A 14,393-nucleotide genomic window follows, 5' to 3' on the forward strand; every position below is an offset into this window, starting at 1 on the left:
TTGTATAGGTAATCTCTGAAGCAGCCATGGCCTGACAAGAACTGTGTTAAATAGAAGTCTGTCTCACCGTGTTGTCTGCCAATCTAGGCTAGTACATTCCTAATTAGCCTATAAGTTCATCTTTCTTTATCTGCCGCATCCCACTGCTTTTGCCACTCATCAAGACTTGTCTTTCTTTCCTTTATGCGTTCGTCGGGCATTAGGCGCCTATTCAGGGCTTTTACAAGTATGTTACAATAGACTCTACTTAACTTAGAAGCCATTATATCCGGTGGCAAAGCAATCACACCGTTCTAAACGAACAGACTACTCTAAGGCGCATAACCTGGAATCAAGTTCTTCTCTGATTGGTTCTTTTCTGGCAAATATTCTCTTTTTTGGAACCAAGGACTGATATCGCAAGAATACATTCTAATGTGTTGCATTCATTGCTAATAGCATATATTCTATCGTTATGGCCAAGAATTTACCTTTATTATAAATACAAGGGTTCCTCATTATATTTTAAATTTTGGTGATTTCGGGCAAAAGACCTTATGGCCTGCTATTTTTGCTTTTATAAAAGAATTTTAATTCGATAATGACCATCAAAATCTTATTTGATGAGTACTAACGTAGTTTTTGATGTCATCTCGAAAGACCAAGAGATCATATTCTGTATGAACTATTCTATACATGACAGCTGTTGGCGCCATCAGAGCCATGTGTGCTTACTCTTAACAGCAAGCGAAACCGTGAGAACCCTTCAGAATAGAGAAGTTTTTGTGTCGATTTATATCTGTCGAAGAAAGTATTGGTACACGCCAGAGACCAAACAACAGTGAAAAATGCAATTTACCTTACAAATAGTCTTCAAGGAAGACGATCATTGCCTTATGGGCAATATTTGCCGTCTACTGGATTCAGAAGAATGTTCTACGTCGATCACTTGGTTCTACTATACTATAATATTTTGCCCGTTTGATCCCATTTGACAAAGAAAAAGCGCTCTTTTGTCATGACAGGTTATTGGCAAACACCTATCTGACACAAATAAATTGATGTTCGAAGGGCTGTCCCATTCGTCTCAAGATTTGGCTCAGTACGACTTCTTTTTGTTTCTCCCTCATTGGTTCATAATTTTTGGTGGAATTAGGAGGATTTCTGTTTTCTGTTGAAGACTTTGTACTCGTTTTCTCTACTTACCAAAATTAGTACACGATCCGAGCAAAACTTAGTGGGTGTAGTATAACTTGCAAGTCATCTCAATGACTATCGGCTAAGGAATAACCGACCCGGAGAACATACCTTCAATCAGATAATAAAAAAACGTTTATCCTAAAGTTCATCCCGGATGGGGCCTGCAACAATAGGACGAAGAACATATCTTGAACATACCCATCTGTATTTAGAATTGTTGCTTGAAAAAATAATAACTTATTTTTATAAACTCTGAAGAAACCATTTTTGGATACAAACACAAAACTTACATTTCATACTAATTTACAAATATCCACACATATGCTCATATATATAACATATATGTATGTATGAATGCACGCATTAGATCTTTTGATTAATTCGTTGAGCTGTCACGAAATGTCGAATTGCCTCCAAATATGCACATGCGCAGCAAGATCACATCATTAAATCAACGAGAGAAGACGACGGCACCCTAAAACGATGATTCGAAACAATGGAATGTCCACATTTGTTGTTGCTACTGATTAGTTTCATATGTATGCATAATGTAGATGCACTTAGCATCGCCTCTTACTGACTTATGCGTTGACACCCATTTTTACAGTCATCAACTTTGTAGTTTATTCTCTTGTAAACGATGCCTGAAGTGATTGAGTTGTTGAGCGGAACGATGGATGCTGACAAATAACACGGGCGCCATGATTTTGTTGGAATAAATTGAAAATAATTTTGTTTTATTAGTAAAAAGAGACAGCATGGTACAATGCGAGAATTAAGAGATTAATTGGAAACTTTTAGTTGTGGGTATGAGTTGGTAATTGCGGTCTTATAAAGAGAGTACTGCATGCATTTATTATAGATATTTGGAATACTTATGAGGTTACATGGGTTTCCTCGGGTAAAAACAACATTTCTTCAACAATTTTTTTCTCTTATAAAATATGAAATATTTTAATAGAATTTTTTATCATTACAAACATGTTCAATGAACAAGGAAATACTGAAATTTTTAGAAAAAATATGTTAAATTCGGCGATTGCGACCATTTCCGGTGAAGCCTCAGGAAAAAGTGGACAGAATAACTCCTTACAGAATCATCTAAAGTGAAAAAATATGTGTTTTAGTCGAAGCCTAGAACTTGGACGAAGGAAAAAAACTGAAAATTGGATTTTTGGCAGTAATTTTTACCGACACAGTTTCGAAAAAAGTGCGTTTAAATACGGCGCACCTAGCCTAGCTAGCCTCAAGCGCACAAGTTCTCAAGGCTGTATCTCCGAAACGTTTCGTCGGATCAACTTGAAACAATATTCTAAATGGGTTGTAGAATTTAATAAGACAATAAAAACAATAAATTTTTTGATACCCGTAAACTCATGTAACCATTAAATAACTTTTAAAATACCGAATGAAATAACTAGAGGTCCGAACCCAATTCTTCTAGCAGTCAATTTTTCTTTGTTTTTTTTTCCCCTAAAATTCAGCGTAAATATTTATTACATTCATCATCATTACTGTATATTAGCAATTTATATTGTAAATGTTCGCTTCGACTTTGTGTGCGAGTTTTTGGAGACTTGTGCTGTCAGTTTTGACATGTCAATTTGTTGACAAGCGCTGTTGGGGCTGTCGGCTGCAAGTGCACATGCGCGTGGGTGTACATTTATAGTATTTGGGGCATTAAATGGACAGAAAGCAGCTTATTGAGCTAAGCACTTGTTGTTACGAATATATACTTAGATATATTATTATTCATATTCTAACCTCAACAAGTGTACTCATATTTATTTACGTAGGAGTTTTTATTATTTATGTATGCACATATCTCATTGGGTTGAAAGCTTCAAATTATTGAAGTGAACTGAGCGATTCAGGTTAAATATCGGCACGTGGGGTCCAATTATGTAATTTGGAATAATTGATGTCACTTAGTTAAATAAATCAAGTTTGTCGAGATATAAAATTTATCAAATTGTATATCGTACATAATTTTTTTTAATGATTCCAGTCAAAGAAGCAGGGCTATTAAAATCATTTATCAAAAAATATGGTTGAAACCAAACCGTTTCCTGATGGCCACAGGAAAATATTGAAATATTGAAGAGATATCCCCAAGATAGGATATTAATCTAATCTTATTGGAATTTGCAAATGAGTTGATTGATTCATTCTCATCATCATCATAGTTGTTCCCCCCCCCAGGGTGAACGCTACCAAGACGTTTTGAACGCTTACTCAGACTAAGAGATAGAAGAAAAAGTGTCCGATGTTGTCATCGTCCATGCCTCTGTACCATACAGCAGGACGGGGATGATGAGTGACTTGCCGAGTTTGGTCTTCGTTCGTCGAGAATCCCAAGTAGCAACTGTTGGCAAGAGTTATTCTACATTGGATTTCGAGGCTGACATTGTTGCTGCTGGTAATACTGGTTCCAAGATTTGGTAGATTATTAAACCTATCTACGACTTCGAAGTTACGAATGTCAACGGTGACGTGGGAGCCAAGTAGTGAGTGCGATTGTGTGTTTGATGGCAGGAGATGGTTACTGGCGATGAAATGTTAGACATTTAGGACAAGGTCAAGGGAAAATGGACGGTGTCAAATGGTGGCAAAGTGGTGCAAACGATGCACAGGAAGTGTTTGTTATGTGTTTGGTGCGATTGGCAATGATTCATCTACTATGAACCACTCCCAAACGGCAAAACTGTTTTCGGACAATGCTAGACCACACCACTTTGCTGGTGAAAAATTCGCCATAAGAGCGGCTTATGAAAATTGACCGTCTCAGTTTTTAGCCAATAGGGACGAGAATTTCTATGGGGGAGCTTTTACGAAATTACTTTCAAAAAACCAAGAACTTATCGAATTTTACTAGATCTTAAAATCAATCTAATAAATTTTTCTCTGGTTACATGACTAACCTATCGAACTGCATAATATTAGTTTTGCAAATGCACCGAGTTTCTTATTCTCCAGTAGTTTATTATTGAACAACTGTGCCTCCCTGAACTCAATCATGATTGCTACATTCTTCTTTAGCTATACGGATTCGGATTGTGCATTTTTGTGACCACCATTGTTGAAGTCCTCTGGAATAAGGTACAATCATTTCAGCATATACTTCTTGACTGTATTGCTTTTCTTAGACTATTCTGAATATTTAACTTAACTCAACTGGATTTTGGTATCACAAAGGAATTGGATAAAAGTACTCTTCAAACATAACTTAACCTAAGATGATTAGTTTTTTAAGTCAATGCATAAAATACTTTGCCTACTGAGCGTACTATTCGTTATATTATCACCCTACTGGATATCCAGCATTCATTATTGGATATTATTGATTGGATTGACCGAATAGACCACGGCTAGCACGCAGTGAAGAAAATATAGCAGACGTAACTGAGAGTGTACACGAAGACCGTGGAAATTCAATTCGGCGCCGTTCGCAGCAACTCGGGCTGACGTAAGGAACGACTTGGCGCAGTTTACGTCGAAATCTTAAATTGAAAGCGTACAAAATACGGCTTGTACAAGAATTGAAGCCACTTGACCTTCCCAAACGACATCACTTCATTCTATGAGCTCTTGATAAATTTCAGGAAGATCCAAAATTTGTTCAGCAGTGAGACCCATTTTTGACCCAATAGGTATGTAAACAAGCAAAAATATACGTTTGGGACGAAAAGCAACCTGAAGTGATTCAAGAGATGTCATTTCATCTAGAAAAGACAAACGGCGTAGTGTGGTTTGTATGCCGGTGAAATCATCGGTCCATATTTCTTCAAAAATGATGCCGGTGAGAACGTAACTGTCAATGGTGACCGTTATCGCGCCATCATAACCAACTATTCAAAGCCTGAAATGGAAGCTCGTGACCTTGTCTACCTTTGGTTTCACCATTTCCCACACATCGCATCAATCAATGGATCTATTGAGAGAACATATCGGTGAACTGATAATTTAATGTTTTCGGGGGGTCGACTGTTAAACTTCTTTTTGTGTGAATATGTAAAGTTTAAGGACAATTCCGTTTCGATTCAGGCCTTGAATCAAAACATTAAGCCAGTTTCCATTCGAAATGCTCGAACGAGTCGTAGCCTCGGCCAACATTTGAAAGAAATAATTTTCAAAAATTAAATGCCAAAAAATTTTCTTTCGAATGTTAATAAACTGTCCCTTATAAGTTTGAAATTTCTGTGTTTTTTGTTTCAAAAAGTAGAGAACCTCGAAATAGATCGCTCTTTATATTTTCGCAAGCATTTGTAAGAGGAGTTTTAACTATTCGATAGACAATAGAAAAGAAGATACTATGTACATCTTCATGGGTTGGTACGCAGGGTGGATGTCTGACGACGAAGCTAGAGCTGTAGAAGATCCATTTTGATTACTGAAATCCTCCTCTATTACGTCTTCTCGTAACCGTCTTGTGTGCTTCGTTAGACATCCATGGAGAAATAACTCAAATCTCATTTAAAGAGAGACTTTTAAATATATTTTTATTGAATATTTTAAACATATCTCTAAACCTCCTGCTTAGACCTGCCAAATTAAGTACATTTAAGCCGCATATGTGTTACCAATAAATCAGTATTTATGTTGTTTCAACTAGAGTCGAAGCTGACAAACCCTCAAATAAATAACTCGACTTGCAATCGTTCACATGAAATTAATACGACAATGCAAGTTCGCACTTTGCTAAATGCAACAAATGCAGGTGATGAAAACATAATTCAATTTGCGACTAACTACATTCATACATATACACATATGTACCTATAAACATAAATGCATAAATACTAGTGAGCATAGATTAGCATAAGAGACACATGTAACACGTGTAGACCAGAGCCGCAAACACGCTGTTCCACTTTGATTTTAGAGCTGTGGCGTCGGCATCGACATCGGCGTCAGCGTCGCGGTCGGGGTCTAAAGTTGCTCGAATTGGTTTTGGTTGCAGCGACAGCGCATTTTGATTTATGTTTTCGTGTGGGAAGAGAGCGATTTTTTCGCGCTGCGCTAAGCTACACTAATTTCATGTGAATTTGCAATGTGAATAAACGCGAATGATTTGTTTGTTGGTTTGGCAAATTTGCCACATCAGCACGCAAAACGCATATTTGGACAGAGTGGAATATGAAAAACGGAGAAAAATGCTTGACACTGCATCGAGTATAACACTTTAGACGCTGGTGACTCTGTGGACCAACAGAATGCATGTGTGGCAGGTGGCATTGTCTGGCATTCGCATGTGCATTTACATTAGTTGCAACAAAGATGAAGTCAGCGCTTATACACATAGGTGGAAGTTAGGTGGAGTGGCGGTGGGGCGCTTGCAACATGCCATCAAGCGCTGGTGAACACATTCTGTACCGCCCACCAAAACAAATGCCGCCTTGAGTTCGTACCATTCGCCGCTAGCTGACTGCATTTGCATTAGCTAAATTGCACGCATTTTGCATGCTACAACGATTATTGCACATGCAACATGTAACATGCGTGGCTGCGTGGCACTAAGCGTTGCGGCTGCGGCATTTAACTGCACTTCGCTTCATTTCACTTGGCATACATGCCGGTATGTACACGTGTGTATCTCCTGCCACTTAGCCTTACTTTGCAATACTTTGGCCGTACCAGTGTTGCTGGTGTTGTTGCTTTGTGCTATGCTGCGCGCTGTGCCAGTTTTCGTGCCACATTTTCATTTTGTGCGCAGAGGAAAATTTAATTTATTGATACTTTGTAATAAATTAAATCATTGCCTCGTTAGGCGTGCAGATTTATGGAGCGGGCGAAATAATTCACGAATTGCGCGCCACAGACGAACGCACTCACGCATTGCAATGCGGCTGCACGCATACATGCACGCATTAGTTTTAGCCAGCCGAAAAAGCCACAACCAGCGGCAATCGCTTAGAGCGCCGCCAGTGGCTTCCACTCGTAGAGCCGATGGCCTTTGCATGCGCGCTTTCGCTAGCAAGAGACGCGTGTGTGGGGCTATGGTGTGCCCCAGCAACGTGGGGCAGCAAAGGGCAGCTGTTAGCGTTGCCGCATCGGGACAGTTAATAAATTTACATTACACGCGCCTGTGTTGCATGTGTGGCTGCGTTGCATTTGCGTTTGTGTGGCGAAATTTTCGCGAGCGTTTCAATTTATTTGCGATTATTTTCGCAGCAGGCACCACTGGGCCGTCGTTGTGGCAGCGGCACCGCCAACGTCGCACAGTGGGTTGCCTGTGTTGAAAATGTATGCATGTTACTAATATTGAAATGATGTAATGGGCGCATAAGATTGAATTTGTCCTTCTGGCGAATTAAACTGATACAATCAATTTGTGGTGTGTTGTTGGAAATAGTGGAAAAAACTAAAACAAATACAAAAGTTAATTAATAATTGAAAATTGAAGAAGATATTTGTGGATTAGAAAGATTAATTCAATTTTGCCAACAAATTAACAGGTCAATGGCTAAAAGATTAATACCAAAAAAATCTCCCAAACTGGCTGCCGAAATTTCTGTAGAAACACTACCCTATTCGTCAAAGCTTACCACTTCTGGACATGTGTGTCTTCAGACAGTCCAATAGTTGCTGGTACATGTCTCAATCAAGAGGTTAGGGATAGTCAAAATTTTCAAAACCAATAGACTTAACATTTCCTTAAGGGTTACATGGGTTTCCTCGTGTTAAAAACAGTTTTTTTAAACAATTTTTTTTCTCAAATAAAAATTAAAGTATTTTATTAGAATTTTTTGTTGTTACTAACATACAGTATCAGCAAAGAAATTCTGAAAGTTTGAATTAAAAGTTTTTAAACTCGTCCATTGCGACGCTATTTCCGGTGACCCCTAGTAAAAAAGATGCGCCTTACAGGATCATTTAAAGTGAAAAATACGTGTTTAAGCTGAAACCTTATCTTAGAATTTGGACGAAGGAAAAAAACTGAAGAATGGATTTTTGACAAGTCAAAATTTTTACAAAAAAATTAAAATTTTAGTGAAAATGTCGCCACATTTTGTTTTTTTTTAAATAACTACTAGTTGTAATCGAAAAAAGTAATTCATCCAAGTTCACGATTTGTATCACAAAGACCTGTGCATGAATGAATTCATGAAGATCGGTTGAGTAGTTCTCGAGAAATCTTGCCAATCGACGTCAAAAACACAATTTCGAGAAAAACGAGTCTAAAAGCGGCGCACTAAGCTTAGCTAGCTTCGAGCTCACAAGTTCTCAATTCTGTATTTCCGTAAATATTACTCGGACCAACTTTTTTTAAGCCCGTAAACACGTGCAACCCCTTTAGTAAATCCGACAAATGGTTTTATCGTTATTCGATAATTGGCAAAGGATTCACAAGCGCTCGCGAACGTTCGTATAAAACTTCAAATATGTTTTTCTCAAATTTTTTTTTTAACATTGACCGCTGTAATTCGAAAACTGTTCGGTATATTCCCACCAAGTTTAAATTTGAAACCTGAAAATTTAATACCTCATGGATTTTTTTTAATTTAAATTTTTTATAAATAGTTTACTACTGTCTGTTTTTCGGAAAATCTGGAAAAAATTTCTCTAGGCCGCAATTTTGTTAATTACAAACCCTAGCCCTTGGCCTTATATTTAGTATATAAAACTTGTTTTTTTTTTGTTCAACTGATTTACATAAATCTCCAAGGCTAAGTGATAGTCACCGGAAAATGCTTAGGTTGGAACTGGATCAAGAAAAACAGGTTTTAATTATAAAATTATTTTTTGTTTTTCAAATATCTGCCAAGTCGAGTCAAAACCTTATTTAATGGTGTCTTATTTATTCTTTGATAAAAAAAATTATTTCGTAAAAATAAAATTATTTAAAATCCTAATTTATTCAGGTCTCTTACTACACCTAAGCCTTTAATAATACGAGCATGCCGTAGATGAGTTGCTCTGACAATATGATTCGCTGTCAATCCCATAAAACACATAGCAAAGCCCCCCTGATCGTCAATCTTAGCTTGGCCATCGTTTGCGCCGGCTCACAGCGATTCGAACACGAATAATTTATTGATATGTTGATCATAAGTTGATGTTGATGGCCGTCCTGGACGTGTTTCGTTGTCAATAATTTGTACCAATAAAAAATACTTTGCTCGCGACAAACAATTGCTACCGAAGGCATTTTTCAATATTCGGAGTCAAAAACTTGACTCTGCACCTATAATTTAATGGAGCTTTTTTGGTGAATAATTTCAGTTATCGCAAAATCGGCGAATGCACTTTGTGTACTTCAGAAAGCCAAGCGTATACTAAACACTAATGATTAATCTGATGAGATACTTGACACAGATATCACTGGCAGTCATACCAACCTAGAAAAGAAATATTTCGAGGAATAAGTTTTCGCGCGAAATTTGAACTACAAGGTCTTATTATTTTTTGCTTATCGTAGTATATCGGTTAAGTGGAAGTATAATATTCAATATGCTATATTTTAATGCCAAAAAAGTGCGATATCGGTCCACGAATATAATGATTTTGTTTAGCCTAGAAAGAAATTTTGATTAGCCATCTTCTGGTTGATGTTTTCTTAATTTACCCCATATGTTAAATTTAGCTTTGATTGAGTTTATATCACATACGAGTATATAGTGACTTAAAATGCAAAATAGCGTAACAATAATTTTCCTAAGTTTACAGGCGAAGGAAAAACGATTTAATAGAAACCACTCGTATTGAAACAAAATTTGAGTTTTGGTTATGAAATGTTTATATATTGGTTATATCTGACAGCGGAAGCTGAACATTTTAAGCTATATATATTTAAGATAATGTAGTGAATCGTAAGCAATAAAAAACTTATTTTTTTATATTGATCTTATTACACCAAATTCAATTAGAGTTCTTTTACGATCAACGAATATTGACTTTGTTCGTTTTTAATATAAGGATTTGCCAAATCCTTAAGATAACGACTTTGATCCGTGCAAGCTGAGTGAGTATAAAATATTCGGTTACACCTGAACTTAGCCATTCCTCAATCGTTAATATTTATTTTATTGTTGGTTTAGTAAATTAAATATATATTTTTTAAATTATAACTCATATTTTATAACAATAATTTGTAGCGTTTGGCACACTGTGCATTGCAATCATGACTACTAAACACAAATACGAATAGTTGTTGACAATAAATTCTGGGATACAACACTTTTAGCACCTTCATTGCATTTCAAATGACTTCGTGCGTGTGTGTATGCTTGCAGTGCGGCATGACTATTTGCGCTTGCTGAGTGATGAGACGCTTGGTTGGGGTCACGCAACTTACAAAAGGTTCATGGCATAGTGTCCCAAACTCTTACGAACAGCACAATCCGTCGTTATACCCAAACATAATTGCATTGGTTTTATTGAGAATGTGCATTTGATTTTATAATACTGCGCAGAAATTATTGTGAAACTGCATTAGCAGAACTCTTTGCGGATATTGTGATTTCGAGAGGCATTTATTGTACGTAAGTGCAATGCGTTTTGGACCAATAAAAGTGCTTTGATAAATTTAAATTTTTGTTTCCAATTCAATTCATTATTACTAGTATTTGAACAATTTTGTTTATTTATCGTTTAGTGACCAAAATTATTGAGTACATATTCTGAAAAATGTTTAAGCATTTTTAAATTTATTTCAGAAATACATATTTTCGTCGTTAGAGATTACAATAATATATAAAGTTAACTAAAACAAATTGGAGCACTTTCGAAATGTAACGGTGGCAATCAGTTTCAGATATTTTCGAAAAATTCAGCAGTACTTTCACGGCTGACTTCTGTTAAATTGCCATCTGCATAAATTCCTTGTAAAAATGGACGCTTTTTTAAATCGGTTTCATCAAGAAATGATCAGTGTGAAATATTTGATTCTGAAAACTGTTTGAAGAGGTTGTTCAGCTATACTAGGAGAAAATTGAAATTAATTATTCTATTCTATTCTAAAAACAGTAAACGAACAGACGAATTTACTCATGCTTTGCCGACGGTTGTACTAATTTTTGAAAGAACTGCTTTACTGGAAAACGGTTTTCTTTTAATTTTATAATATCTCTTTATTTTACAATTTACTTATACTATGTCATAATATAGCAAATGGGTTCTAATATTTGTTCTCTCTTTGATGTAATGGACACACGTAGTTTGATTTTCATATACGAGTAATATGTTACTCATACGTCATGTTGAGCTAAGTATAGGTATCCAATAATCTGGGTTATTATAAATTATATTAAAAAAAAAAAATTAATATTTTACTGTCTAATAAATATATAATAAATAGTTGGATTATATATCGCCGATTATGCACAACTATAGCAAATATCTGCCTTACAAACTGACTGATCAAAATCAAGAAACGAATCTTTTTACGCTATAAGGAAAGCATAGTTTAGGTGTAGCTAAAGTTTGTGATTCTTCTTATTGTTTTGTAAAAAAGTAAAATCACACAATCTACTAAAAAGTCTTTTGTTGATTTAGACCATGTTCTTTATTTTGTTGCAAATGCGTTTTCTTAAAATGATCATCCGGTCCGGTTGAAATAATTCCAAGTTTCAGCTCAGTAGACGATAATTTGTAACAAAATGTCAATAAGAGCTTGTTTTTATGTGGTAATTTGAAAAGTCCACCGTAGGCCTTGTTAAAACATGTTTTTTGGCAAAATTCGATTTTTTTATTTAACATAGTTTCCTTCATGAGTGAAATACTGATTATAGCGAATCTTCAAATTTTCGATTCTATTTTGGTACAACGATTTGTTCTTTGCTTCGATATAAGTATCAGTTTCGGCGATCACCTCTTCATTCGGCGAAATTTTTTTTCCTAGCGTGCATTCTTTTCCGACCTGAGAGCAGGAAATACTCGTTGGGGTCAGATCTGGATAATACGGTGGATGCGGAAGCAACTCGAAAGCCAATTGCCATTCGTTTGCATTGACTTGTGACATGGTGCATTTGTCTCCGTGAAACAGCACTTTTTTCTTTAAATGTGGCTGTTTTTGTCCTACAAACGGTCCAATAACGCTTTTTAATAGTCCCTGCAGAAGATGCTTGTTTTTTCTAGGTAGTTAATAAAAAATATTCCATGTGCATTCCAAATTACATACATTATAGCTTTGACAGCCGACTATTGCAATTTGCCACGCTTTGGAGCGGGTTCATCTTTTAGAGTCCACTTGGATGACTGTCAATCCTTCGGAATTAAATGATGGAGACATGCTTCATCCTTTTTTACATTTCACCACTTTTCTTAGAGCATTCTCATACCTAAATATTATTGAATTTTATGATGTACACACTCAGTTGATATCTTTAGAGTGGCTGCTATCTCGAACAACTGCACTTTACATACATCCAAAATTTATTTAGAACTTTTTGAAGTTTTCGTCGGTAAAAACAACTTTGGGGTGTCCATTGCCTTCATCGCTCTCGTTGCTCATTTCGCCTAGTTCAAACTTAGCAAACCACTTTTCAATGGTTGATCTCTCAGGTATAGAGTCCAAATAATGCTGATCAATCTAAACCTCGATCTCATTGGTACTTTTTCCCCCAAAGAGCAATGCTAATTATTAACACATGACATTCCCTTTGATCAATTTTTGTAAACTAACACAAGTTGCTTGACTCGAAATGCTCAAACTCATACCCAAATCTCATAAACTTATAGTTCGAAAGCTGTTAAATTTGAATATGTATCTTTCAAGGGTTTTGGGCTGACTTAAAATCATATGGATTTAATTCTAGTAGGACCATCTATGGCCAGGGGAACTCTATCGCTTATATTATAATGAGTTACAAGTGATTCAAACGATATTTATGAAAGTAATTATTGGAATGGTGCATTTCAAAAATATCGCTGTAAAAGTTGTTAGTAAAAAATAAAATATTTCAGAATTTGAACCATCGTCATGGCATCATAATTTCAACTGTAATTAATTGAGTTGTCAAAATTAATGTAATTTTCTAATTAATACCTTCAATTCTAAATTATTGTTTTTGATATCAAAATAATTTTGTTAAAATGAACCACAAAATGGGCAAGATGTATAAATCAAATATGTCAAAGTAAGCGTTAATGCAATAATCTCCACATATGATCAAAATTAAGTATATAGTAATATATTTATAAAAAAACCATCACTACCCGCTGAGAAACGGTCTTAAACATATAAAAATCAGAAAGCCGCAACAAGTCATTTACTCATTAGTTTTTGTAGAAGCGCCTGCGCTAATTAAGAATTCAAATGAGCTGTGGCTCGGCTCGAAGAAAGAATCAACGCGCCGTTACTTGTTTTGCCCATTCCATTTTGCTTGATTGTATGAAAACGCTTAACATTGTTTCAACGTAATTGACACCAGCGTTGCTTTGAGTTATTTTTGCACGCTGATGTAGTGATTTAAGCATTTGAACAAAGTATAAATTCAACATAACAAATATATTAATTTATGTATAACAACTGCAGACGTTTGATATGCGAAAATTATTCGGTAAATGGAAAGGCAAATGGTCTACACCGAAGTGGTCTCTATTGGCATTCATGCCAAAAAGTTGTCAAATATGTCGCTTATATACATAAATAAATACATACACTTAAGCACATATATACGCAAGTATACACAGTTACTTTATTGCATATTCACATTGGTGCTTTGTCATCAGCCAACGATCGCGGGCCTCTGTACTGATTGGTAGTGTTGCTCCTGATGTGTCAACTTCGCGAAATTTGTGTGTGAATCGGTTTTTGAAAATGGCGTTGGCGCACAAAAAAGTTGATTGACCCTCTTTTTTGTATAATTTTTGCATAATTTTCGCAAAATATGCGCATTGATTAGGCAAATGTTTAGCAGCTGTTGAGCTGTTGTCTGGGTAAAACCACCACTCTAAAGCGATGCATACATAGAAGTACATCCTCCAAACAAAAAATGTTCGATAATAAGCTAGTAAACGCCTCTTTTTAAATCTTCTCACTGGTTTGTGTTTTTTTCATTCCATCAATTTACATATGTATTACTCGAAAGATAACAGACATTAGTTTGGCAAAACATTTGGAACCAAAAGCTTTCACCATTTATGAGATGAAGACGTACTTTATTTGATTTTCAAGAAATGTTAAGTTTTTTTTTGTTGAAAGTACAACAAAATTGAATTTTGATTTTTAATAAAATTCGTATAAAAGTTGGATTAATTGAGTGTGTCCAAAT

The sequence above is a fragment of the Bactrocera tryoni genome, chromosome 1, assembly GCF_016617805.1.
Source record: "Bactrocera tryoni isolate S06 chromosome 1, CSIRO_BtryS06_freeze2, whole genome shotgun sequence".
NCBI classification, from domain to species: Eukaryota; Metazoa; Arthropoda; class Insecta; order Diptera; family Tephritidae; genus Bactrocera; species Bactrocera tryoni.